The sequence below is a fragment of the Lissotriton vulgaris genome, chromosome 7 (assembly GCF_964263255.1).
Source record: "Lissotriton vulgaris chromosome 7, aLisVul1.2, whole genome shotgun sequence".
Classification (NCBI taxonomy): domain Eukaryota; kingdom Metazoa; phylum Chordata; class Amphibia; order Caudata; family Salamandridae; genus Lissotriton; species Lissotriton vulgaris.
The window spans coordinates 307,903,173-307,930,010 of NC_141695.1; the positions used below are offsets into that span (position 1 = coordinate 307,903,173).

General features: G+C 47.8%; 1 protein-coding gene across 1 annotated transcript in view; it reads right to left on the reverse strand.

Moving 5' to 3' along the window:
- Positions 1-26,838, reverse strand: part of SHANK1 (SH3 and multiple ankyrin repeat domains 1) — a 1,619,594-nt gene that overhangs the window by 884,323 nt on the left and 708,433 nt on the right. The gene's annotated exons all lie outside the window — the stretch shown is intronic.

The window sequence follows — 26,838 nt, forward strand, 5'->3', positions numbered from 1 at the left end:
TATATAGCTTGTCTCTCGGCACAGGACCTCAATAAGTGAGTAACTTTTACGATTGGATTCACTTAATTTTGTGGGATATCCTGACATGGATAACAATAGCCCTTGGTTCTTGTTCCTCAGATCCTTGGAATTTGACATATTCACAATAACTGCTACCTATTTTATAGTGTTAGGTGAGTCTCTAGTGTTGGCATCCTTCTCGTCAAATGGCTCACTGTATACTCAACATTGGTGCATGCTGTTTTAATTGACTGCCAATGTTGGGAGCGGGAGAGCCTTCACAACTGTTTATCACTGATTGGGTCTTTTGAGCTTTACTTACAGGTTATAAACTCTCTTTTTCCTTTTCCTGGTTACTTATGGTGGCCTCTTCATTTACTACACACTTTTCTTATTATCAATTAAGCTTTTAGATCTACACGGTCTATGATGACTGTACTCTTGAGCGTTGTTTTACTCTCAAACTGTTGATGCACTATGTACTGATTGTTCCGTTGCATAAAATAAAAAAATTATTCCACAAAAAAAAGAAAGTTGGACAACAAGTGACCAAGGTAGATCTGTGAATCTGTGCTGTTGGCACAGATGGAAAAACTGATATCAGCATGCCGCAGTGGCACCTTCTTGGGCACTGCGATGCCACTTGAGACGCAGACTACACCAAATTGGAGGCGAATGCCAACACCTGTTGGCAGAGGTACTGTTCAAGACTTTCTGAATCCAGCCTGATGCCTAGAGAATATTCTAAGGTGAGGAATCTGCGATTTAGAGTCTCTATCAATATATAATATCAGAATATATATTTTTGTACTAGGGTCTTACTAGGCTTCTTGTCAAGGGATATATTTGCAATGTTAATTATGGTGATCACAATCCTGTGACCGCCCTGCTTTTACTCCAGCTGGTAACCATTAGTCATACTGCTAAGACCCAATTCTGCTTTCGGCCACAACACAGTGGTTTTAGTTAGCCTGGAGCCTTCCTATGCACAGTGATATTTTAGCCTCCTCGATTAAAACTGATCCTAAATTGTTTCTCATGTGTCTATCTGAGGCCCCTGGAAGCTATAAAATGATTGCGGACTCAGATACAAATGAACAAGTTACGTGGCATGTGGGGTGCTTTTATGGGTCCCACCAGAGCGCGCTGACATTTATTTTCTTTACTTGATTCTTTATGTGTCCTAAGCACACAGCAAAGCCAAAAGGCTAATTTACCAGTGTGCAGAAACAATGAGCCTACAGGGACCTTTTAGGTAAGAAAACAGTTTCGCAGAAACAAGGAGGTTGGGAGAGTCATAAGGAATTTGCGGCTAGATAGGCTCTCTACCAAATAAGGCATTACCAAAGGTAAGAAACTTGTTCACCTGATAGAGATTTATAGCCACAGATTTCTTATGTTAGAATAGATACCAAAGCAACACCTTCCCACAGATGGGTCTAAAAACTGGTTCAGACAAAAAGGTCCTGGGGGAATGAATGGGCAAAGTACCCATCCCGACGTACCTGATTGTCCAGGCAGTAGTGCTTGGTGAATGAGTACTACAAAGCCTGCGTTGCAGCTTGACAGATGTCCAGGACAGGTCGCAGCCTTTGCTCTGCTGGAATTAAAAAACTAGCCTTCCGGGGCTTCTTCTTGGACAATGCGGAGAAGATCTTAATGCAGAGCACAATCAATTTGGAGGTGGTCTGTTTCTGCATTTTGAACCCCAGCAAATGTAGGACGTACGCCGAAGTCTTACGGTGGGTGATGACTGCCTGGGGCGAGCCCAATTTCAAAGCCATTCTTCGAGGAGGGAATATGGGAACCCCTGACCTCCACATATGGGCTCCGACCACTGCCATCACTTTTGTGAACAACTAAGGAGCGCTGGTAAGGCCAAAGGGGAGCACAAAGAACTGAAAATGCTTGTGGCCTACCGTGAACCACAGGTCACATCTGTGTGTGTGCAAGCAGGATGGGTTTATGGAAATGTGTGCCCTGCAAACGAAGTGCTACTATCTGATATCCAGGATCTAGGGCAGACTGAATCTGAGCTAACATGAACAATCTGAATTTCTGTTTCTTCAGGAAGTAGTTGAGGGGTTAGAGAACCAGAATAGGGTGCAGGCCTCCGTCTTTCTTCAACACCAAAAAGTAATAGGAATAACAACTACAACCTGCTCTTGATGCCAGAACCCTCTCAATGGGCCCTTTGGCCAAAAGGGCCTGTACTCCCTGACACAACATGGAGAGATGATTCTCTGTTAGCCAATCTGAGGATAAAAGCATGGGTGGTGGGATTTCTGTGAATGCAATGGCATAACCCTGCTGAACAATTTGGAGCACCTACTTGTCTGAGGTTACAGACTGCAGGCGGGGAAACTGGTGCTGGATCCTGCCACCATCCGGTTGGTCGTGATGTTGTGCAGGCAGGTTAAAGTGGTTTGGAGGCTGTGGCTGGCAGGTTGGACGGTGGCCTGGGCAGATCTCGGCTTTGGGTCCCATGAAGGTTGTGGGAGCCGGCTTTGCAGCCCGAGAGGACTGGGGAGTCTGCTTTCCATAGTGGCTGGGAGGAAATGAACACAACTGGTAGCCCTTACCACATCCATGGAAAGAGCAGAAAGAGAAGTGGTGTGAGGCTATGGAAAGTTCCAATGGTCGGTCGTGGCCCTGCAGTCCTTGGAGCACTCAAAAGCTGAATATGCCTATCGCAGAATAGGCGGGTCCCATTGTAAGGTATGTCCAAAAGGAATGACTTGACTGACATACATGGTGAAGCCAGTCGATCTCAACCAGGCATGGTAATGGAGCCCTATCGAAGAAGTAATCACTCTACCCAGCAAGTCTGTTGTGTCCAGTCCATAGCATATTTGAATTTGAATTTTAAAACATTTATTGAGCGCACTTATACCCAGCGGTTTCATGGCGCTTTAAGGATTACAACCAGCAGACAGCAGCAGGAAAGGGCATACTAAGTGGCAAAGGCGCTAGAAAAGAGGAAAGTTTTCAAATTTTTCCGGAACTCTAAATAGGAGGATGAAGTACGAAGCGCCAAGGGGAGGGAGTTCCAGAACACTGGTGCAAGGGCCGCAAATTTCGCCCCGCCGGCTTTCTTTTTCTTGAAGCGGGGTATGGTCAGAAGTGCCATGTGGGTTGAACGGAGTTCTCTGCCCAGTAAGTAGGGACTGATGGCTGAACTGATGAACTCGGGGGCAGTGCCCATCCTGGCCTGAAAAGTGAGACAGCCTAGTTTGAATAGGGATCGCTCTCTCACCGGCAGCCAGTGCAGTGCCTTTAGCAGTGGAGTGGCTCAATGGTATTTGGGCAATCCATGGATCAGGCGGGCAGCCTGATTCTGCACTAACTGCAAGCGGTGTATGGCGTAGGCCGGCGCGCCGTTGTAGATTATGTTTCCATAATCAAGGCGCGAAAGCACCATAGCCATTACGATGACCTTTAACGTCTGGATGGAGAAGAAGCGAGAGATTTGCTGCATCCCTGCCATCAGCAATAGCTTGGGTCAGGTTGGCTCATGCATTCTCCAAAACCATATGCAGTACTTGAGTGACTTTGTCCCACACTGTGTGAGTGTACTAGCCCAAGATGCACGCAGTGTTCACGAAATACAGTGAAAGGCTGGTGGAAGAGAAAATCCTCTTATCGAAGGTGTCCAGCCTATTGGATTCTCTATCCGGTAGCATAATAAGGACCGTGAGGTTAAGATCTGCACAACTAGGTTCTCAGGGATGGGGTGCAGGGTGAGGAAAGCTGGATCGGCAGGAGCAGAGATGGTGGAACAAGTGATCGTCCTGTGCACAGGGGCGCCTGTGCAGGGCTTAGCGAAGTTCCTGAGCAATCCATCAGGGAGGGCTTCACTGAAGGGGAGTAAAGGTTCTGTGGGAGATACCCCGATTTCAAGCACCTCTGTCAAGATATTGGTCTAGACTGCCACCAAGGGCAGCATAAGGTCCAGGTCCTCGGTTACCCTCTGGACCACCATGGCAAAAGAAGCCATTCCTCCACAGCCTCACTTGGAAGAGAGACCAGGGTAGTGTCTGGTGCGGTGTACAGACCACTGGCATCAGGCAGTTTCTCAAACCAGTTATCGTTAGCCAAGGGCTCCTCAAGGGGTCAGGGTAGCCATATGGATCTTCAGATCCACCCCTAACAGGGCCTGTCAAAAAATGAAAGCATAGAAGTCGTGGTCTGGTGGGTCCTAGAGTCGATTTTGTTTGACACTGATCCGGCTATGTAGCAGGGTTGAGAATAACAATAGGGTCGACGACTGCTGAGGGTTATTTGCGGAGCTGAAAACAGCGCCACTGGACCAACTGGTGCCTAGGACGAACCCGCCGGCAGGAACCCAGCCAGGGCACCTTTTGAAATTCCGGGGCCAGAAGGCTCTCCAGAGGGATTGCCTTGACCAAAGAGGAGGTGTATAGAACTCCTTCCATTGCCCAGGGGTTGGTTGGCTCTGGGAAATCCCGGGAGGTGTGGAGCAGACCCAGACTCAGGCACTGGGGAGGAAGTTTGAGAGTGTGGCTTAGATTTGAGGCATTGTTTCCTTGTCTCCTCCGATTAGTTCAGTGCTTCAACTTCTTGGTCATTTTCTTTTTCTTGTGGGACTTACCCTATGAAGATTTTGATCTTGAGGATGACTGATGGGAATGACTTTGAGAGCAGGCCCGGGACCGTCCATGTGACCGGGGATTGGGAGGTGCAGTTTCGTTTGGTGCAGAGCATTCAGTAGTTTCAGCTAGCTCTCCCAAAACACATTAGGAGTTTATTGCACAGCAGCTGGGCAGGCATTGTAGTCGTAGTCCAGCTCCAGGAACGACAAGCAAGCCAAGACATTTGCCACTGACAGGCTCCACAGGACTTAAAACCCACAGGTTTCTTAGGGGACATTACTAAGGCGCACTAAAAGCAAGACTGTCGCCAAAATATTGCCAAAATGTAAATAAAGGGCGTAAATAAATGACAGGGATAGCTCTTCTAGATCTGCGTTGATGTTGCGTAAAGAAAAGAACTGATGTCAGTGAGCGGGGGAGGCACCGTAAAGAAAAGAACTGATGTCAGTGTGCTGGGGAGGCACCTATATAAGCACCGTGCATGTCACATGCAATGCGAACATTGCAGGTGACGCTGACGCAGAGACGATCAGCGTCACCTACATTCAGAGGTACTGCTGAAGATTTTATGGATCCAGTATGATACCTAGAGAATATTGTAAAATACGGAAGAAGGAACAGTTTCTTACCTGCAACTCCAGCTCCCTTCTAGGGGTATTTCCATGATAAGTCATAAACACTAAATAGATTTGCACTGAATAGTCTCGCCCACATGCGGAGTCCCCAGAGCTATTAATCCAATATATCTTCTTAAGTATGGATGTTCGCCATTCTTCTGGAAGACCTGCAGAGTCACTTAAGAAAGTAAATATTATGCAGCCTGTATGAGGAGGTTACAATAGCCAAATTCTTTATTTTTTAAATAAAAAAGTTTGACAGGAGAGGTATCTATGCATGTAAATGCAGAATGCTTTTGTAGAACAATTCAAATGTCTTTCACAAACCCTTGTTTAGTAGAGTATAGAAATGAAGAAGCACAAGACAGTGTAGCCTCATAGGCTGGCATTATAAGAGCTGAAAATAGAAGTGGTGCCTTTAAGGCCCCAGAGACCTCCAGTATCCCATCATGCTTGGCTAGAGGCAGTTACCTCAGATCTTTTCCATGAGGAGGAGACAGGGGTGCTTAGGACTTATAATGGAAATACTCCTACGAGAGAACTGGAGTTACAGGTAAGAAACTATTCCTTCTCTCGTAAGGGAATTCCATGTGTAGTGATTGGCACTGAATAGAATAGCAAGCCCATGCCTACTAATAGCAGTGGAGAGGACAGAGAGTGAATTCCAGTATCTCTTTAAGCAAATAGATTTTTGAGGGAGGCCTGCCCTACTTGGGCGTGTCTGCCTTAGTGTCAGAATCAAGGCAGTAATATTTGGTGACAGTGTGAATAGACCTCCATGTAGCTGCCTTGCAAATCTCTGTAATGGGATTATTCCGCATTAGAGCAGCAGTTCACTCCTAGTGGAATGTGCTTTAGGTCGGGCATTGAGTGTTTAATTAGCTTTCTGATAACATAACAGGATGCAAGACACAATCCATCTTGAAATGGCCTGATTAGAAGTGGCTAGACAAGTGCGGACTATACCATAATTAACAAATAATTGGTCTGATTGGAGGATTTTGCGTGTTTTATCAAGATAATACTTTAACACCCTCCGTAAATCTAGAGAAAGAAGTGTTTTCTCGGCTGGTGTGGATGGGTTCTGAAAGAATGTGGATAATGAAATATTTTGATTAGCATTGGAATCTGAAACTACCTCAGGGAGTAAATGTGGGTGCATTCTCATAACCATATTGAAAGAATGGAAAACTGTATGGTTTTTGAGAACACAAAGCTTGGATCTCGCTAACCCTGCGTGCTGACGTGATTGCTACAAGGAAAACTGTTTTCCAAGAGAGGTGTTGGAGAGATGCCTTGTGAATGGGCTCGAATGGGTCCTGCACAAGGTGAGAAAGGATTACTTTAAGCTCCCATGGAGGGGAAGGTCGCCTAATAGGAGGAAACACCTTCTTGCAACCCTCCAGGAAATCTTTGATGACAGGGATTTCGAAAAGAGGTTTGTGAAGGACATTTCCTGTATACAGTAGGAGCTGCCAAGTGAACTTTTATGGAAGAGAATTGGAGGCCAGATTTTGCAAGATGTAATAAGTATGGAAGAATAACATCTTCCTGGCAAGTTGTAGGATCCACACTTTTGGAGGAACACCAGAGGTAAAACTACTTCCACTTTCAGGCATACACTGACTGGGTGGACGGTTGCTTGTCCTCTTTCAGCATGTCCATGCAGTCTTGTGGCAGGTTCAAATGTGCAGATTAAGCCAGCGTAAGAGCCAAGCATCCAAATTCAAGGAGGAGAGATTGGCGTGTACTATCTGGCCTCCGAATTTCATCAGAAGGTCGGGTCTGCATGGGAGTCTGAGATGTGAACGCTGTGACCTGTGAAGCAGATCCATTAAACACCGCTGGCATGGCCGCTCTGGCCCTATAAGTATCATCTTGGTATCAGAGTGGGAGAGCCTGATTTGAATCGTGTTGCTCTGGGAAATTGGTGGAAAAGCATAGGGAAATTTGATGGACCAGTCGATTCATAGGGCTTTCCCCATTGTCCCTTGTTGGGAATACCTCGCGGCGAAGTTGTGGCAGTTTTTAGTTTCATGCAGTGGCAAACAAATCTATGGTGGGCGTGTCCCAGAGCTCGAAGACGTAGTGAATGACATCCTTGTGCAAGACCCATTTGTGGTATTCTTACAGAAGTCTTCTGAGGGCATGCGCCTGTGCGTTCTGCTCACTTGGAGGTTGAGTCGCTGTGATCCATAGACTTCCGGGGATCAACAAATTCCATATGGACCGAGCTTCCAATGACAATGTCATGGACCTCACCCCTCCACTCTTCTAGTTGAGATTGTACATTGTGGTGGTATTGTCCGTTTGAACAAGCAGTGTTTGTGACTTGAATGAAGGCTGGCAGGCCTTGAGAGCTATATGGACTGCTCAAAGTTCAAGGAGGTTGATGTGATATGACATCTCCTTTGGGGACCACATACCTTGGATTTTTTGAGGGAATGGTTCGCATGGAGGCACAAATGGATCCTGTCGTCCCAACTGCCCGTTAGCTGATCCCATTAGTCTTCTAAGAATTCTTGGAGAGGTTGCATGTGTAGACGGGCATTTGGAGTGAGAAAGATGCAGAAGGCCATTGAATCGAGGAGAGATTAAACCGTCCTCACCTTGGGATGAGATGCTGTCATTAAAAAGTGACATTTCTGAAGGGTCTATAAGCATCTATCCTCCAAAGGACACAATTTTGCTTGGACGGTGTCAATAGAGGCTCCCAGATAATTCAAGGCCTGAACAGGAATTGGTTGTGATTTGTTGCGATATTTCTGAAGTTCCAAGTGTAATAAGAGGTTGCTTGCCCAGTTGAAATGGAGCTGCGCTTCCTGAAAAGTTGACGCCTTTATGAGCCAATTGTCTACATAGGGCTAGAAGAAAACCCGGTGTTTCCTGAGATGGGCAACTATGACTGCCATGACTTGCGAGAAAGTTCAGGCTGCTGACTTGAGGCCAAACAGTAGTATGCAGTATTGGTAATGGTCCTGCCCCACCACAAACCACAGATACGCATCCTGGAGGTCAATGGAGCACAGCCAATCCCCTTGGTGGAGTTGGGGATATATTTGATCTAAGGACTTTCCCCAACTAATCCATTTGTTGGTGTATTTGAAGTCGGGGATGGGTCTGAATATGTTCTTGTTCTTTTCCTGTAACAAAAGTATTGGGAAAAAATGCCTGTTCCTCGTTGTTTGTGAGGAACAGCTTCCACTGCATGCTTTTGTAATTAAGATGTTGACTTCCTATCTTAACATTTTCAGATGGTGATTGGATGACTTTGGTGGTACAGTAGGAGGGGGACTTGTGAACCTAGGACAGTATCCACTGCGAACAATCTTCAGTACCCAGGCAAAACAGTTCAGGGTTTTGTGCCTGTGGTAGGATTTCTGCCTTGAGTGGAGTGCTGATGAACAAGTTACTTACCTTCGGTAATGCTTTTTCTGGTAGATACAGTATCTGCCTGTGGATTCTTCACCTTGTGAATATCCCCCTGCGTCACCAGCATTCAGAAATTCTTTTTGTAGCTTCGCACTGATGTGGGCCGACGTCACAATGGCACGGCATTGCGCGCGACTCCGCTGACATCACCGACACCAGAATAGGCCCACGCCGGCGTGATGACATCAGTTCCGCCCTTTTGTCCGTGCCTTCGAGGCACACGGACGGACCAATGACAGTAGAGATATACATAGTATACACAATACACAAATATCAAGTTAACACACACAGTGTGAAACAAATACAAATAGACATTTGAAAGAAACAATTCCTTGAAAACAAAGTAAATACATTATAGTAAATCAGGTATAAAAGAGTGGACAACGGGGAGGCGGGTGGGTCAGTGAGGAATCCATAGGCAGATACTGTATCGTAAGTAACTTGTTCTTCTGATAGATACATCTGCCAGTGGATTCCTCACCTTGTGAATAGAGTCCCACAGCAGTCCCCACTCCCGGAGGAGAGTGTCCACTCTCCTATATCAGAAAATCCTGGAGGACAGCACGCGCAAAGTGGCCCTCCCTCCTCACTTCGGCATCTAAGCAGTAATGCTTCGCAAAAGTATGGAGGGAGGCCAGAGTCGCGGCTCTACAAATGTCCTCAACAGGAACACCTCTAGACAAAGCAGATGTTGATAACTTTGCTCTAGTAGAGTGAGCTCTTATACCCTCTGGAGGGTTCTTACCCACAAGGACGTAGCAAATCTTAATGCAGAGGATGATCCACCTCGAGAGCGTGCGCTTGTGCACTGCCTTCCCCTTCTTGCAACCAGCAAAGCCTACGAACAGCTGGTCATCCAACCTGAACTCCCGTGTCCTGTCCAGGTAAAAGCTCACCGCCCTCTTAGGGTCCAAACTGTGAAGTCTCTCCTCCTCCTTGGAAGTGTGAGGGGGAGGATAAAAGGTAGGGAGGGTAACGGATTACCCCAGATGGAAAGGAGTTACCACTATAGGCAGAAAAGCAGCCCTGGTCCTTAGAACCATTCATTCAGCATGGATGGATAAAAACCGGGGCTTAGAACTAAGAGCTTGAAGCTCACTTACCCTCCTTGCCGAGGTAATTGCCACCAGAAAATCAGTCTTGAAAGGGACATGTGTGTAAAGGCTCAAAAGGTGAACCCATTAATTACGTGAGAACAAGGTTCAAGTCCAATTGAGGTACAATAAATGGTGTAGGAGGAAATTTATTTGTTAGGCCCTTAATGAAACGCAAAACAATAGGAGACTTAAACAAAGAGGGTTGGTCTGGCAAACAAAGGAAAGCAGACAAAGCCGACAAATAACCTTTGATAGTTGCCACTGCAAAACCCTGCTGGGCCAAAGAAAGTGCGAATTGGAGTATATTGGACAAACAAGCCCTTAAAGGGTCAACAGACTTCTCCCCGCACCAAGCAACAAACTTATACCATCTATAAGAATAAATGGACTTGGTAGAGTCACGCCTGGCCGACAAGATGACATCTACCACATCGTGCGGAAGAGAAAATAAAATCAGATTGCCCCGTTGAATCTCCAGGCATGAAGGTGTAAGGTCTGGAGATGGGGGTGTAGAACCTGCCCCTCCATCTGGGAGAGGAGATCTGCCCTGTGAGGGATACGGAGCGGAGGGCACGAGGAGAGGTGGAGAAGATCTGTATACCACACCCTTCTTGGCCAATCCGGGGCGATCAATATAACTTGGGCCCGGTCTTGGGGAACCTTCCTCAGAACCCGAGGAATCAAGGGTATGGGAGGAAACGCGTAAAGGAGTTGCGAGTCCCAACTCAACTGAAACGCGTCCCCCAAGGCTCCCTGCATCGGATACTGGAGGCTGCAGAATGATGGGCAGTGAGCATTCTCGCGAGTGGCGAACAGGTCCACCCGAGGAGTTCCCCACGTCCGGAAGACGCGACGAACTACCTCCGGGTGAAGCCTCCACTCGTGGTCGGCAGAGAACTGCCGACTGAGACTGTCTGCTCGCACGTTCAGAACTCCGGCCAGATGATTTGCCATCAGACAAATCTGATGGTCCTGAACCCAGGACCAGGGACGCAGAGCCTCTCTGCAGAGACACTGCAACCCTACTCCTCCCTGCTTGTTGACACACCACATTGCGGTCGTGTTGTCCGTCAGGACTTGGACTGACTGACCTCGAAGGGAAGGGAGGAAGGCCTTGAGCGCCAGACGTATCGCCCGCAACTCTAGAAGGTTGATGTGAAGCAACCTTTCCTCTGGAGACCAAATACCCTTGACCGCCAGATCCCCCAGATGAGCACCCCACCCTAGAGTGGATGCATCCGTTATCACTGTGGCCACTGATGGAGGTAGATGAAAAGGCTTTCCTTGTGACAGGTTGCCTTCCACGCCCCACCAAGTCAGATCCACTGCAGTTTCTCTGGAGATCCTCACTGACTCCCTGAGATCCCCGTTGTGTTGATACCACTGCCTGCGGAGGCACCACTGGAGTGCCCTCATGTGCCAGCGTGCATGATTGACCAACAGAATGCAAGAAGCCATCAGACCGAGCAAGCGAAGGATCTTCAGGACTGGAACGACCGCTCCATTGAAAAACAAAGGAATCATTTCCTGTATGAGGGAATGCACGACACACAGTTGTATCCAGTACCGCACCTATGAACAGGTTGCGCTGGGAGGGCATCAGGTGAGATTTGGGTACATTAATTGAAAAACCCAACCTGTGCAACAACTGAGTTGTCTCCTGCAAATGATGCAACACTATCTCTGGAGATTCTGCTTTGATCAGCCAATCGTCCAGATACAGGAATACAGGTATCTCCGACCTTCTGAGATGCGCAGCCACCACTGCCATCACCTTGATGAAGACTCGAGGCGCAGTAGTAAGACCAAACGGAAGGACCGCAAATTGGTAGTGTTGCGAACCAACAGTGAAACTGAGATACTTTCTGTGCGACTTCAGGATTGGCATGTGAAAATATGCATTCTGCAAGTAGATCATTACCATCCAGTCTTCTTCGAGCACCGCTTGAAGAACCTGTGCCAGGGTGAGCATCTTGAACTTCTCCTGCTTCAGGTAAAGGTTCAAGATCCTGAGATCTAGGATTGGACGGAGCCTGCCATCCTTCTTGGGGATCAGAAAATACCGGGAGTAGCACCCCTGACCCCTCTCCTGCTCTGGTACCACCTCTATCGCACCCTTTCTGAACAGAGCCAGGACTTCTTCCTGCAGGAGCAACAGATGGTCCTCCAAACAAAAACCCTGCAAGGAGGGTAATTTGGGGGAAATTCCCGAAAGAGAAGAGCATACCCATTCTCCACGAGATTGAGAACCCAAAGATCTGAGGTAATCAATTCCCAATCTCGTAGAAAATGGGTAAGCCGGCCCCCAACTGGGCCCACATGATCCGGCATGGCGGATGTAGGGCTGCTTTGCTGCGGTGGCAGGGGGCTGGGAAGGGGAAGATGAGGAGGAGGAGGCTTGACGACCTCTAGGACGAGCTCGTTGTCTTCCTCTATAGGACTTATACAGCGTATTCTGCTGTTGCTGTGGCTTCTGCTGTGATGTTTTATAGGAACGAAAAGAAGATCTTCCAAATCCTCTGTAGCACCTTCCAGTAGTACCCCTGGTTTGAAGTCCCAAAGATTTTGCTGTGGCCCTACTATCTTTGAAACGTTCCAAGGCAGCGTCTGGAAAGGGAAGACCACTCGGTCCCCCCGAACGTATGGATGGGTGCCCCGATCCCCCGGGAACCATTGTGGGCGGGGGGCGTGTCCTGGCTGGTATGCCCGAAGCGGCGTAGCCGGAGCACGCTCTCCCGCCCAGAAGGGGTTGTCCTAAACACCCGCCCGGAAGTCCGCGCACGGATGGGCGTACCTGAGGCGGGCCCCCGCCCTCCCGCAGATGGATAAATAGAGAAGGAATCCAACGAAGCTTCCTCTTGTTCCCGTGCTCTGAAGGCTGCACCACTCGTCACTCGTGAGCCCTTGAGGGAACAAGCTGCAATTTTTGAGAACTTGTAATCTTTGTTATTTCTCTTTCAGTGTCAGGCGCGTGGAAGATCGGGTCACTCTAGCTGATCAAGTTGAACGGAGTAACCGAAGTCATGTCTGGCAAGAAAGCGGGAAAGAGCTCCGAGATGGAGAGGATGCTACGCACTTTGGTGAACCGGGTAGCGGTGATGGACCGAAAGATGGGTAAAGTGGATGAGCTCGGTCGGGGCTTAGCGGCCATCAAGAAGCAGATGGCGGCCCAGAATGCCCCCTCGGGTCGGCCTAAAAAAGTCATAGGACCGGCCTTGCCGAATGTCGCCCCAGGGGTAAGGGTAAGAGGAATAAGGGGAGAGCAGGTTCTAGTGAGGTCCCTGTCCCGGAAGTGAATCCGTCAAGCCCGGGCACGGACAATCCGGTCGCGCCGGTAGATAGCCCGGTACCAGGTCCGGAGGGGGGTTTACCAATCCCCGTCATGATCACGCCAATTGGGGATGACCAAATGCCCCCTGAGCTGGCACTGCAGTTGGCGGCAGTGTTACCATGGCTAAAGAAAGGAGTAAGGGGACCAGAGGCTGTGAGCGACCCGGCTGAAGAAGCCAGATTAATTATAGAGCAGTTGCAGCAGTCAAGGGATGTCGGGACGGCGAATATACCCTCTATTCCCCCGCAGGTAGCGACGGGGGTCACGACGGACGGTCGAGCGAAGACAACGGACACGGCTGGGAAGACGGCTGAACCCGGTAAGAGACCATTGCCATTGGTGGGGGAGGGTTCAGTACCTTCAAGGCGGGAAAGTTTATCGCAGCACATTCCCATGGCTACGAAAGAGATGGTATGGGGAGATAAATACATCAATATGTTTTCACTTTTGACTGACGATCGTGAGGTAGAATATGCAAAGAACCAGAAAGATTTGTGGCACCCCGGCGTATGGCGAGCCAAGATGGCGGAATTTAGGGTCGATGAGACCATGGTGAACTGGGTCAGGGCCTTTTCTATTTTTACGGCAATTATGGGTGAGCGTAAACCAGAAGTGTTGCCTGATTTATCATGTTATCAGAACAGGATCATGAATTTCTATGCAATGTACGGGGGAAATGAATGGAAGGGTTACAACGTTACCTTTAGAAAAGCAAAGGAGTTTAACGAGGCTTTAACATGGGATTGTCTGGACACGGTGTCGTGGTATGCTCAGCTTTTGCCGGGACCGGCGGGTACGTCGGTACCAAGCACGAGCGTTTCTGGGACATTCCAACAGAAGCCGGCACAGACCTTTCGGGCGAACGCCGGAGGGGATCCGCATCCCAGGTCCGGCGGGAATGGAGGCAAGCGGGGGGTTTGTTGTGGATTCAACAAAGGAACCTGTAACAGGCCTCAAGGAACGTGTAGGTTCCGGCATGCTTGTTCGGGCTGTGGGAATTCCTCACACCCAGAAGCTAGCTGTCGATTCAAGTCCAATGGTGCGGGAGGAAAGTGGGGATCCAAGCAGGATTAATGTGGTGCCTTGGAAGCAAACATCTTCGCCCATTGATATCTTGGCTTTGACCCCCTGGCTCAACCGATACCCAGATCATGTGTCCGCCGGGACTCTGAGGAATGGCTTTCTGTATGGCTTCAGGATCCCGGTGGGAAATTTTCGGGGGAGCCCCTTTTGTAAAAACCAACTGTCTACTCAGCACAACCCGGCGGTGGCCGCCACAAAGATAGCGAAAGAAGTCAGATTGGGGCGGGTAGCGGGGCCATTTGTATGTCCGCCAGTTGCGGAATTTGTGTGTTCCCCTCTAGGAGTGGTTCCGAAGAAAGACCCGGGGGAGTATAGACTCATCCACAATCTATCGGCCCCTAAAGGGGCCTCGGTAAATGAGGCTATTGACCCCGAGGTGTGCTCGGTAAGGTATGCATCGTTCGATGACGCAGTCGTTCTGTTGAATCGCCTGGGCCCCGGTGCATTGTTAGCAAAATCAGACATTGAATCGGCATTCAGGTTACTCCCGGTACACCCTCAGGACCAACGCCTGCTGGGATTCACGTTTCAAGGGAAATATTACATGGATAAATGTATGCCCATGGGTTGTTCAATTTCATGTGCCTATTTTGAAATGTTTAGCTCCTTTTTGGAATGGGCGTTCACCGAGGCCACAGGGCATAGACAGGTGATGCACTATTTGGATGATTTCCTTTTCCTAGGTCCGGTGGACACTTGGGAATGTGCACAAGCGCTACAGGACTTCTGCACACTCATGCGGGAGTTCGGGGTCCCATTGGCGCCAGGTAAGACGGTGGGGCCATCTACCTCACTGGAGTTTCTGGGGATTGAGCTGGACTCAGTGGAGGGGTGTTTCCGTCTGCCAATTGAGAAGGTGGCCAAGTTCAGGGCTTCCCTGGTACAATGTCTTCGTAAAGATAAGGTGACCCTGCATCAGTTGCAACAGACAGTGGGTCAGCTTAATTTTGCGTTAAGAGTGATGCCGATGGCTCGCCCTTTCTCACGTTCCATAGCACAAGCTATGGTGGGCCTTAAGGAAGGACACCACCGCACTAGACTGTCGGCAGAGGTTCGCCAGGACATGCGCATTTGGTTAGCATTCCTGGCGGATTTCAACGGTCGAGTGGTGTGGAGCAAACCCCCAGCCTCGTCGGACGAACTAGGATTGTGGACCGACTCGGTGGGGAGTGTGGGATTTGGCGCGATCTTTGGAAACCGATGGTCGGCGCAAACATGGCCGGCGTGGTGGCACTCAAGTGGCCTAACAGGTAACATTGGATTCTTGGAGCTATTCCCCATTTGGGTGGCTCTGATGGCATGGCCGGAAGACTTTAGAAACCGATCTGTGGTGTTTTGGTCAGACAACATGAAAGTGGTCGAGTGCATTAATCACCAGGCTGCACGCTGCAAGTGGATCTTGAGATTGTTGAAAGAAATTGTGTTGCGATGCATGAGATCGAATGTACAATTCAGGGCAAGACATGTGCCGGGTGTACTGAATAATGCAGCTGATGCACTCTCTTGTTCACACATGCAGGCTTTCAGGGGTTATCTACCTACAGTGGAACTAGTGGCGGCACCGTTCCCCGAAGCACTATGGCAGATCGGTGCCCCGGAATACAAGACCTCGAGGCAGCCAGTTTAGCGCCCAGGACGATAAAAGCTTATGAAGGAGCGTTTCGTTCATACTGCGCCTTTTTAGGGCCGGTAGGGGGTCATAGCTGGGGGCGGGAAGAGTCCTTCCTCCGGTTTTTGGTGGCACTTCATAAGGAAGGCCGATCGGCGGCAACCGCCAACAGATATAGGGCAGCCGTATCATTCATGGCACAGCTCCACGGGATACGGGACCCGACGGGTTCCTTCTTAGTCAGGAAGGCGCTCCACGGTTGGCAGCGCATGGAAGGTCGCAGACAAGATAAAAGGCACCCGATTGAGTTAGACAGATTGTCCTTGCTACTAGCAAAACTGGATGAGACATGCTCCTCGCCCAGCGAGGTAATTCTGTTCCGAGCGGCCTTCGCATTGGCATTCCATGGGGCCATGCGGGTAAGTGAACTCGAAGCAAGGAATAAGAAGGATGTGGAGGGAGGTCTCAGCAGGGATCACGTCCAATTAAGGGGCGATTCTCTGTTGATCTCGATAGCCAGGTCCAAGACAGACCAGGAGGCTCTGGGGAATAGTGTGGTTCTGCAGCACGCCCGAGGGAGCCCCAGCTGTCCCATAAGGTATTTGGAGGACTACCTGGCACAGAGGTTGACAACATGGGGGGGGGACCCTGCTTAGACACATGGACGGCACCCCGTTGACGAGATTTCAGTTTCGGAGGGTGCTGGCAATTACAATTGCTGCGGTGGGCTTGAACCCGTGTGACTTTGGGACCCACTCATTCAGAATAGGGGCCGCTACTGAGGCTACGGCTCGGGGTCTGGGTACGGAGGAAGTGAAACAGTTAGGCCGTTGGTCCTCGAACTGTTTCAAGAGGTATGTGCGACTGCACATGTTGTAAAAGACTGATGAAATGCACTCACGCTTGTTGTCTTTTGTTTGGATTACAGTTTCGCAAGCGTGTAACGCGGGGCGAAAATTGGGATCGGCCCAACACCAGAGGACCTGCGGGAAAGGATCACCGACTGGAGATCAAGTGGTATGGGTCGTGGGCCACTCATACGTGAGGCGTGCTGGGGACATATTCAAGGCAGGTGACGCGACTCACGCATCTGAGGAATATGGGTTCAGAGTGACCTTCCATGGGAAGGGAGGCCTCTGTTTTGACCAATTTCTGTGGCGGTAAGGTCATGATCGGTGAGCAGTGATTTTAAGGTCCCTAGGGGGGGCACCACCCAGAATTCAATGGGAGCGTCCGGGGGAGGCGGCCATTGGCCCCTCCCACGGGGGGCGGCACCCACTACGGATGGGTCGCCCAGGGGGAGACGGCCATAGGCCCCTCCCAGGGGGAGACGGCTATATGCCCCTCCTACGAATTTCCCGGGGGACGGATATCCGCTCCGGCGGAAGAGAGTGTGGGGAAGGGGGGGAGTCCACGCTGTCCTTCTTACGGATACCTCGCACGAGAACTCGGATGACCTTAAGATGGCGTTGAGTGAAAGGGGGCCCCTACGACAAGGGAAGTTACAGTTGGCTGCGAGGGTAAAGTCCTCTGCACATGCGCCACTCACAGTGAGGGCGGGAATTTGGTAGTAGGGATCTGACACCGGTTAAGACCTTGCCGTTGGCCCTTAATGCTAGGATGTACAATTTTATTTTAGAATGTTATGCATTTTCAGGATGCTAAACTCGGCTAGGAAACCTTTGTATTAGAGATTTGTTAAGGTTAGCCAAGAACTTGTCTTCATCAAAATGTAATGGAAGATAAAATTGTACACGATTATGAAACGTTTTAATTTAAAGTTTTAATTTTGTTTCATATTTTAATAAATACGGCCGGGGGGGAAACTCCCCCCGCCTTCCAAAAGTTCAAACCTGTGTCTGTCTCCTCCCATGGGGAATTGGTGTTGGGAGGGGTGGCGGGCATCCCGGCCCATAAGCTTTCTTGCCAAACAATTCTGAGCCATCAAATGGCAAGTCCATCAAAGCAGACTGTACATCTGTAGAAAACTCCGATGTTTTTAGCCACGCAGCTCTTGTAGCGGCCAACGAAGAGTCCATGGCTCTCGCCACCGAATCCGCAGTGTCCAGCCCACTCTGTATAACTTGTCATGCAGCAGCCGCAATTACTTCCTGAAAATCCTTTCTGTCCACCTCAGGAATTTTTGGCACTAGCTGCTTTACGGAATCCATCAAGGCATGGATGTACCGTCCCATAAGACAAGTTGCGTTGGTAGATTTTAACGCCATACTGGCTGAAGAGAAGACCTTCTTGGCCACCTGGTCTTGCTTTCTGGATTCCTTTTCCCCAGGAACCTGCGGAAAGGCCCCTACAGACTTCTTCGAGCAGGCAGCCTGCACAACCAGACTCTCAGGCAGAGGGTGTGTGACAAAAAGTCTGGGTCACCAGGCGCAACCATATACCTCCTGGCCACAGACCTTGAAACAGCTGGAGCTGTCAAAGGCTTCTTCCAGACCTCATAGATGGGTTCAGCCAAAGCATCATAAAAAGGTGAGTGTAGGACCTCTGTCAGAAGGTTAGACTTATACTCCGTAGTGGGCAGAGAGATATTCAATAAGCCTGCTGCCTTTTTAATAACAACATGATATGGCATCACATCTTTTGAAGGTACATCCAACACAGAAGCCAAATCCCACTCAGGGGACAGTTCAAGCCCACTGGCCTCTCTCAGTACATCAAAAGGATCATCAGAATCCTGTGACTCCCCTTCTTCAGCATCAGCAAACTGATACCATTCTTCCTCCAGAAGTCTCTGGGCTTCACGCTTTGACCTCTCCTTAGTAAAGGAAGCCGATGGATCCGGAACTGACTCCGCCGGAGCTGGCGTCGAACCCGAAGTCGGGCGAAGTCGAGGTCGAACAGAATCCTGCCTCGGAGTCGTGCTCACCGGCGTCGATGGAATCGACGTCGACTGGTGCGGCGTCGACGGCTTCGCCGGCGTCGGAAAATGCCATTGCGGTGTAAGAGCGACATAAAAGGCATGAAGGGCGCAGGAGCATAAGCCTGGGGAACGCCCAAGTTAAATGCCATAAGACCGGTGGGACCAACAGGTGCACCAGAGGGGTACATCGCCCTGGAGTAAACCCCGAACATTGCGTTCAGGAACTGGGATGGATCCTGACCAGGAGCCGGGAAGGCTGAATAAGGTCCACCTGGTTGCTCTCGAGGAGGCGGAGTTGTCACAACGTCGACCTCCTCCTCGACCTGCGGCACCGGGGTCGACTAACCCGCTGGCACTTGCACCTCATCATGACCAACCTCCTCCACCTCCCCTTCATCCTCCTGACCAGAAGGATTAGACGGATTCGGAGAAGGGTTCGCTTGCTGCTTCGGTGACTCTGGCGAATTCGGACGCGAAGCCTCACCATCTGTGTCCTGAGCTTCCGACGCCGAAACCTCCACTTCCTTTCGAAGAAGCTTCACTTGCGACTTCGGTCGCGAACTGGAGTCCTTTCCTGAGTGATGACGTGACTCATGACCCCTCTTCTTATGCTTCTTCCTGGAAGACTTTGAAGCATGGGCAGATGACGACTCCGATCTCGACCTCGACCTCGAACGTCGAGACCGAGATTTCAAAGACTTCTTTTCTTTTTTGTTCTTAAGCTTCGCGACGAGGAGCTTCGTCTCTCTCTCCCAAAGGGCCTTCAGAGTCATTTTCTTGCACGATTGGTAATCTTCGACGTCATGGTCGGAGCTTAGACACCAGACGCAGCATTCATGCGGGTCAGTTATGGACATAGTCTTGCCACACTCCGCGCAAGCCTTAAAACCAGTCTTCTTCGAAGACATCTCGACAGAAGACGAAGATACAGTGAAAACAATCACGAAGTAACAGGGTTACTGTAAAGCTACTGTACGATCCCAAAAAACCGTTAGCGTCGACGACGTGGAAAAAAGGGAACTGATGTCATCACGCCGGCGTGGGCCTATTGTGGTGCCGGTGACGTCAGCGGAGTCGCGCGCGATGCCGTGCCTCTGTGACGTCGGCGTGAAGCTACAAAAAGAATTTCCGAATGCTGCTGACGCAGGGGGATATTCACAAGGTGAGGAATCCACTGGCAGATGTATCTATCAGAAAAGCTCTTCATCTAGGAGGTCTACTGTGTTGAGAAAAAGGGATGATGCTGTTGCTGCTGGTGTTGTCGCCCCTGATACAAAAATGGGGTTTATACCCTCTGAGAATAGTATCTCCTCTGGTAAGGGTGGAATTTTTTGTGTTGCTCCCTAGGCCTCTGCAGGCCGACCGCCTTAAGTGTGTCCATTTCGGTTATCATGCGGACCAATTACTCATCTGTGTGAATGGCGAATAAAGTAGAACCAGACGAAGGCAGATTGATGATACACTGCTGTGACTCCGGTTTGAAAGATGTGAGACGGAGCCACGTATGCCTATGGAGGGCCACACCATGGCAGTATCCAAGAGCTGCCATAAGGGAGGAACCAGCTGCTGCACTAGTCAGCTGGTTAGATACCATCAATCCTTTGTTAACTACCTCCAGAAAATAGTCTTGCTCGTCTGAGGGCAGATCATCGACAAACTTCTGTACCGATTCTCGTAATGCCCTATCATAGCTTCCTAAAGAGCAGTTGCATTGGCTGCTTTCATGGATGTGGCTGCAGTACCACATGTTTTTTGGCCCGCCAAATCCAACCTCTTTCTCTCTTTATCTAGTGGAACTGAGGAGATAGGTGTAGTAGCACAGTATTTCTTTGCTGCTAAAATTACTAGAGGAAGGTCCGACCACAGGAAAAGTGGATCCTGCTCAAGTCTGTTCTTTTTTCAGTATTCTTGAGTGACCTGACCAAGCTGAAGCGAGAGTCCGGAAGAGTTCCATGGCCAGTTCCAAGAGGCCTGGCACTAGAGGAAGGAGTGGTATGGACGATGCGCATTGTTGTAGTGTTTCAAAGATCACTGAAAGGCACAGACATTTGGATGTTCAATTTTGCCGCTCCTCTCACTAAGACTTCATGGAAAGTATTGATGTCATCAATGGGAGGGACTCAATGTGATGGATTGTCAGTTAAGGTAGGTGAGTAGTGTCCTGTAGAGGTGGAGGGCAAATATATGGATCAATGGAGAGATCGTGATTGTGACTGTGATCTGGGTCTGCAAGACCAATGGAGATGATTTCACTTCGTGGATGAAGAATGTCGCGATGTATGGTGGCTGCAAGAGAAATTGTGCATCCTGGAACGTAATCTTAGCCTTGGATGTGGCGAAAAAGGTAGTGGTGCAGATGCAATAGCTGCAGGCTTTGGAAGCGGCAGAGTCAGAGGGGGTGGAGGAGCTGGAATCTGTGGAGGAGGCGTTGGTGGTGAAGGAGCAACTGGTAAGACTCCAGGTGAAGGAGAGTACACCCTGGAATAGTCAGACCGTGGTGACATATGAATGCATCTCCTTTTTCTCTTCCGTGTTGTAGAAGTGAATTTGTTCCTCTACGTCGACCTCCTATGGTGGTGCGACGGAGATATGCTCGTCGCATTGACTCTTGGCGTCTTCTCAACGACGAATGTCTCTTCGACATCGAACGTCGATGTCCCCTTGACAATGAACCGCTTTTCGGCGTTGAAAGAATTGTTTCTATCAATGTCGGCCAACTTCTCGACGGCAATCTACGGCAGGTGAGTCTTTGATGTTGACCTACCCTGTCTTGACGTCGAGCTTCTTCTCTTTTTAGACGGCGAACCAGCTCCTTACGGCGAACAGGTCAGTGCCAAACCTCACTTCGACAGAGAATGATGCCAATTCCTGTCAGAAAAATGCAAGGAAGACTAGAAAAACGTAGAGTGAAGAGGTTTTATATAAAATTCACAAGTGATTTTTGAAGAGACAAGCCTTATAAAGGCCATGTTCAATGCTCCTAGGTATTGTCAGCACGTGCAGGAAAAAAGAACTGAGTTAACTGCCTCTAGCCAACCATGGTGGGATACTGGAGGTCTCTGGGGCTTTAAAGGCACCATGTTTATTTTCAGCTGTTATAATGACAGTCTGTGAGGTTACACTGTTATGTGCTTCTTTATTTCTATAGTCTACTAAAAAAACGGGTTTGTAAAAGACACTTGAATTGTTTTACAAAAGCATTATGCATTTACATGCATAGACGCCTCTCTTGGCAACATTTTATATTTACAAAATTAAGAATTTGGCCACTTTAGCCTCCTCCTAGAGGCTGCATAATATATTCTTTCTTAAGTGACCGCAGGCCTTCCTGAGGAGAGGCAAATATCTACTCTCAAGAAGATATATTGGATAAAGTGCTCCAGGGTCCCCGCAGGTGGACGGGACAATTCAGTGCTATTCTATTCAGTACTTATGACTATACATGGAAATCCCCATCCAGAGAACAAGTTACTTACCTTCGGTAATGCCTTATCAGGGAGAGACTCTATATAGCCGCAGATTGCTTACCTTAGAATTATGCCCATTCACAATACAATATTCAAATGGATTGATGTCAAAATCAATTTAGAAAGAGTTATATAGCATGCACAGTATAGGGCAAAACCCTCACTCACACGGAGTCATGTTCTTTTAAAACGTAAGGTGTTTTGTAGCATAATAGTTTTGGTAAGCACCCTAGGGGCTGGTATCGACATTTGCACAGTTTAAGAGAGTAATGCAGGGGTTCTTTGGATGAACTCTGGGGTTCTTTCAGGGTGACGTGTTTTTAATTCACTGTATGACAGAGGAAGAACGTGACGCCATGTTGAGGAAACTTTTGGAGATACTGGAGAGCAGTGAACTTAACATAGGGAAAGATATTTGTTAAATGAAGTTTTTATTTAGGGCATAGTTTCCAATAAAGGGTAGTAAGCCAAAAACTATGTTCAGCAGTTGCGTTAGAGTGGTAGAACTGTAATGGGAAATAATGATGAGATAAGATCATTTGTAGGATTAGTTCAATAGTACACAAAGGTATACACAGAAGACCAATTACATCAAACTGCTAGAGAAGAATCACTTAGACTTAACTGGCAGAAAATATGTCAGAACTGATTTAATGATCTTAAAGGGTATGTGAGGCTGGTAATTTTATATGAAACAGTTTTTACATATTGGAGCAGTATTGCGATGGTGCAAGGGCAAGATGGGTAAAACAGCTTATAAAAGGTACTGATTGATGTGTAGAGGAACTACTAAAAATTGAGAGAGAATCTATGGCATGTTGGAGAGGCTTACATTGTTTTAGACTAGTTCTGATTCTGCAGGTGTGTCTACATTATTAGATAAGACAGAAAGAGTTACATATTTCACACTGTCTGGAGGACATATTGGTAACTATAGTTTGTTGCATACCAAATATCATGTCTGCCAGTGGCTAGTGATGCAAGGAGTGTAGTTGGGACTGTTGAGGCAGATATATTGGTTGCTGCTGGATGGCTATGGTCAGTGTAAGGAGTTGTTGTTGGCATCTTAAGTAGTGAGCAACTGGTGCTACTGATGGAGCTAGATGGAATGGTGAAAATATTGTAGCTTTAGTTTATGAAAGACATTTAGAAAAGAATTTAACAAATAGAGTGAGGTAGAAATGTTGCTTTCCAGGGCAAACACTACTTTTTTTTAACACAATCTGGTCTACACAGGAACCACTGCAGGTGGCATGCCACATTTAGGAGAAACTGCAAGTTATTTTTTTTAAAAACATCTTTTATTGGTTTTTGTATAAAACATACACAAATCCTTATAGAAGAGCTGCCATCGCGTCCGCAGAGTCTCAATCGAAAACCCCCCAACAGTTACATATTACATGGTATGATATTATATATTAGTCCTTCGTCATCAGTGCACAGGATGAAAACGAACCCTTTGCGGCATACCTCTTATCCTCATTTCTGCTAAAACTATTTTACCCTCCCCCTCCCTAACTTCCCACCCCCGACGCAGACAACCGTATCTGTTCTCATTTTAACATGCATTCTCAGGAGTGGCTATGTGTTGAGCTATGTGATGCACCTGTCATGGCACAAGGCTTTCCCCCTATTAGTGATCTGCCCTTCTCAGTCGTTACATGTCTTGTGTTCCCATAGTGCCTGTACTAGCGCTTCCCATGCCGCCGCTGCTTCTAGCGCTTTCTCGTCATGTCGCCTATGTGCCAACTGATATCTTAGCGCGCTTTCACCGGTGGCCCACTTCAGCAACTCACCCTTCCATCTTTTGCTGATTGGACCCACTGTTGCCTTCCAGTGTTTCGTGATTTCCCGTTTTGCCAGTATAAGTCCCATATCTATAAATTTACTTGTAATCTTATTCTTGGATGTGTGGGGGAACCAATGCAGTATACTAGTGGCCATATCAAACTCTAGTCGCCTCTCTCTTATCGTGTTTAGGGTATCGCCCACTTCCTTCCAATAGAGTCCGATCGCTGGGCAGCACCATAGCATATGATCCAATTCTACCCCAGCTCTCGTGCATGTGGGGCGTGCCGCCTCTTCCACCTTAAAATATTTCTGGATTTTTCCAGGTGTCAAGTATGCTCTGTGGAGTATATAGAAGTGCACTAGTTGGAACCTTGCATTCCTCGTACTCTTCCAAGCTTGTCGCACTATTTGCGCCCAGGCTACCTCAGGGATATCTTTACCTAAATCAATTTCCCATTTTCCTTTCAGTGCATCCAGGGGCGGTAGGCCTTCGTTGAGCATTCTAGAGTACAGGCACGTGACCGCCTTAAAGGTCCCTGCCGCCATCATTGTGTCATTGCGCCATCAACGTCTTAGGTTCCATCAGTCCTTCCTTCCAGTGTGCCTGTATCGCCCTAGTTAACGCTGCGTGCAACAAATAACCTCCCCTTGGTAAGTCAAACCTCTCTTGGAGAGTTTGGTACGGCAGCATAGCCCCATCCTAGTACAGGTCTCCCTGCATCTGTAACCCTGCTTCCTCCCAAATCTGCAATTGTGACCAATCTCCGAGGTGCAGTAACGCCGTCACCATCCCAAGCGGTATCTTGGGTGCATACGGATGTAAAACCCAGAAGCAATGAGTCATATAAAAAATATATATTTTTCTTTATTGATTTTTTCTTTTTGATGGTGCAAAAGACAGCCAACTCGTTTCGCTCCCCAAACTTGGGAGTTTCGTCAGGGCTGAAACCAATGTGAAACATATAAAAACATTAATGATACATACAAAACATGTATAAAATTACAAGACCACAGGTTTGCTCCCTCGTACGCCTGCCTCTTTATGGGGTGGTACGAGAGGGAGCATGCCTGGGCCCGATGTGCCTCCCCCTGGACAAACAACATCGTGTTTTGGGGAGGCACATCGATGATGTGATCTGTCTCTGGTCAGGTACCCCTGAAGACTTGGAACAATATTTCCTGTATCTAAATGACAATACCTTCAATGTGAAGTTTACTATGTCATACCATCAAATAGTATTAACTTCTTAGATGTCACATTCTATATTCAAGATGGCCGAGTACAGAGCAAACTTTACCGGAAGGAAACTTCCTGTAATGCGGTACTGCATGCGTCTAGTGCGCATGCTAGCTCAGTCATTAACAACATCCCTTTTGAGGAGCTAACTAGAGTCCGCAAGGCCTGTAGTGAAGATAATACATTTAGGGAGAATGTTGACGAAACCAGACAAAGATTTTTGAAACGAGGTTATGACCACAAAATTGTTGACAGAGCAGTCTCTAGAGCTGAGTTACTGGATAGAGACTCAACCTTATGTGATCCGCCCAAACGGAACTTACCCAACAAAGGCATGGGCAAAGTGAGATTCATTACTCAATATACGGTTCATAGTGATAATATATTCAATGTGTTCCGTAGAAATTGGCACTTGCTGACTGGTATCGTGGGCATCAAAGACCATATAGGTGAGAAGCTTCTGTGACCTACAGGAGGGGTGTCTCTTTACGAAACCAATTGAGTCCGAGCTATGTCACCACATCCCCTGGCAAAGGTACGTGGTTACCAACTAAACCTGTTGGTTTCTTCGTCTGTGGGATGTGTATCATCTGTGATATGGGTAGGAATAAGACTACCTCTTTCTCCTACAATGGTGACAGGCAATTTAAGTTAACCCACTTCTGCAACTGCAATACCCCATTTACAGTTTCTGTTCTTGGTTGTCCATGTGAACGCATATATGTTGGCAGTAGTATCCGGCCATTAAAATTGAGGATACAAGAACATCACCGGGCAATCATTAATAGGGACATCAGACATACCTTGACTGAACATTACAAATCTGATCATCAAGGTGATGATACATTTTGGTTTCATGCGATCCAACATATTCCCAATAACAAGAGAGGTGGTGACAGGGAATTAATTACTCCTAAGGAGAGAGGAAGCCAAATGGATTTGTCCCCTTCGGGCTTTCAATCAGGGACACAACACAGACAACGAAATGCATCATTTTTTGTAATCTGCCTCGAGCATAATGATATGATAAAGGGCATGCAATTTCCAACATAAATTGTTACTTGTAGGACGTTTCGAACTAGTCTATGTATTCCCAGTCTGTGACCATTTCCGAGACACACTGAACCATGTCCTTATGTCTCTGTTTTTGGATGATCTTTTTTCAAATATTACGTTTGTATACGTTTGTTTTTTTAATTATTACCTCATTAATTTGCCTTTCTAGTGTTGCATATTTTCATATGCCCAAAAAAAAGCCTGTTGGCCTAATCCTATAAATAATGTTATATAACAAAATGTCATATAAATTTGGGATAGGTCATATACTTTGATGATTCCTTTTTTCACTTTAATCGATTTCCCCTTAAATGAACTTCCCTATTGCTTCCACCCCCTTTTGTTTGTCTTCCTCTTCACTGTCTTTTCTTTTTCAATCACCTTGTTTTCTCTTCCCCTCTTTATATACTTCTTTGTATTTCAATTTTTGTTATTCACTTCAGATGCCCATTTAATTATTCTTATTTATTCTTTATTTCTATTATTTGATTATTGTATATATTAGCTTTGTGTTGGGTAAGATGTTTTTGCGACTTTGGGGTCTTATCCCTATTGGTTAGCATACCAACATGTTTTTACAAAAAGCTTATGGGAACGCCTATTTTACAATTTACCAGACATCAT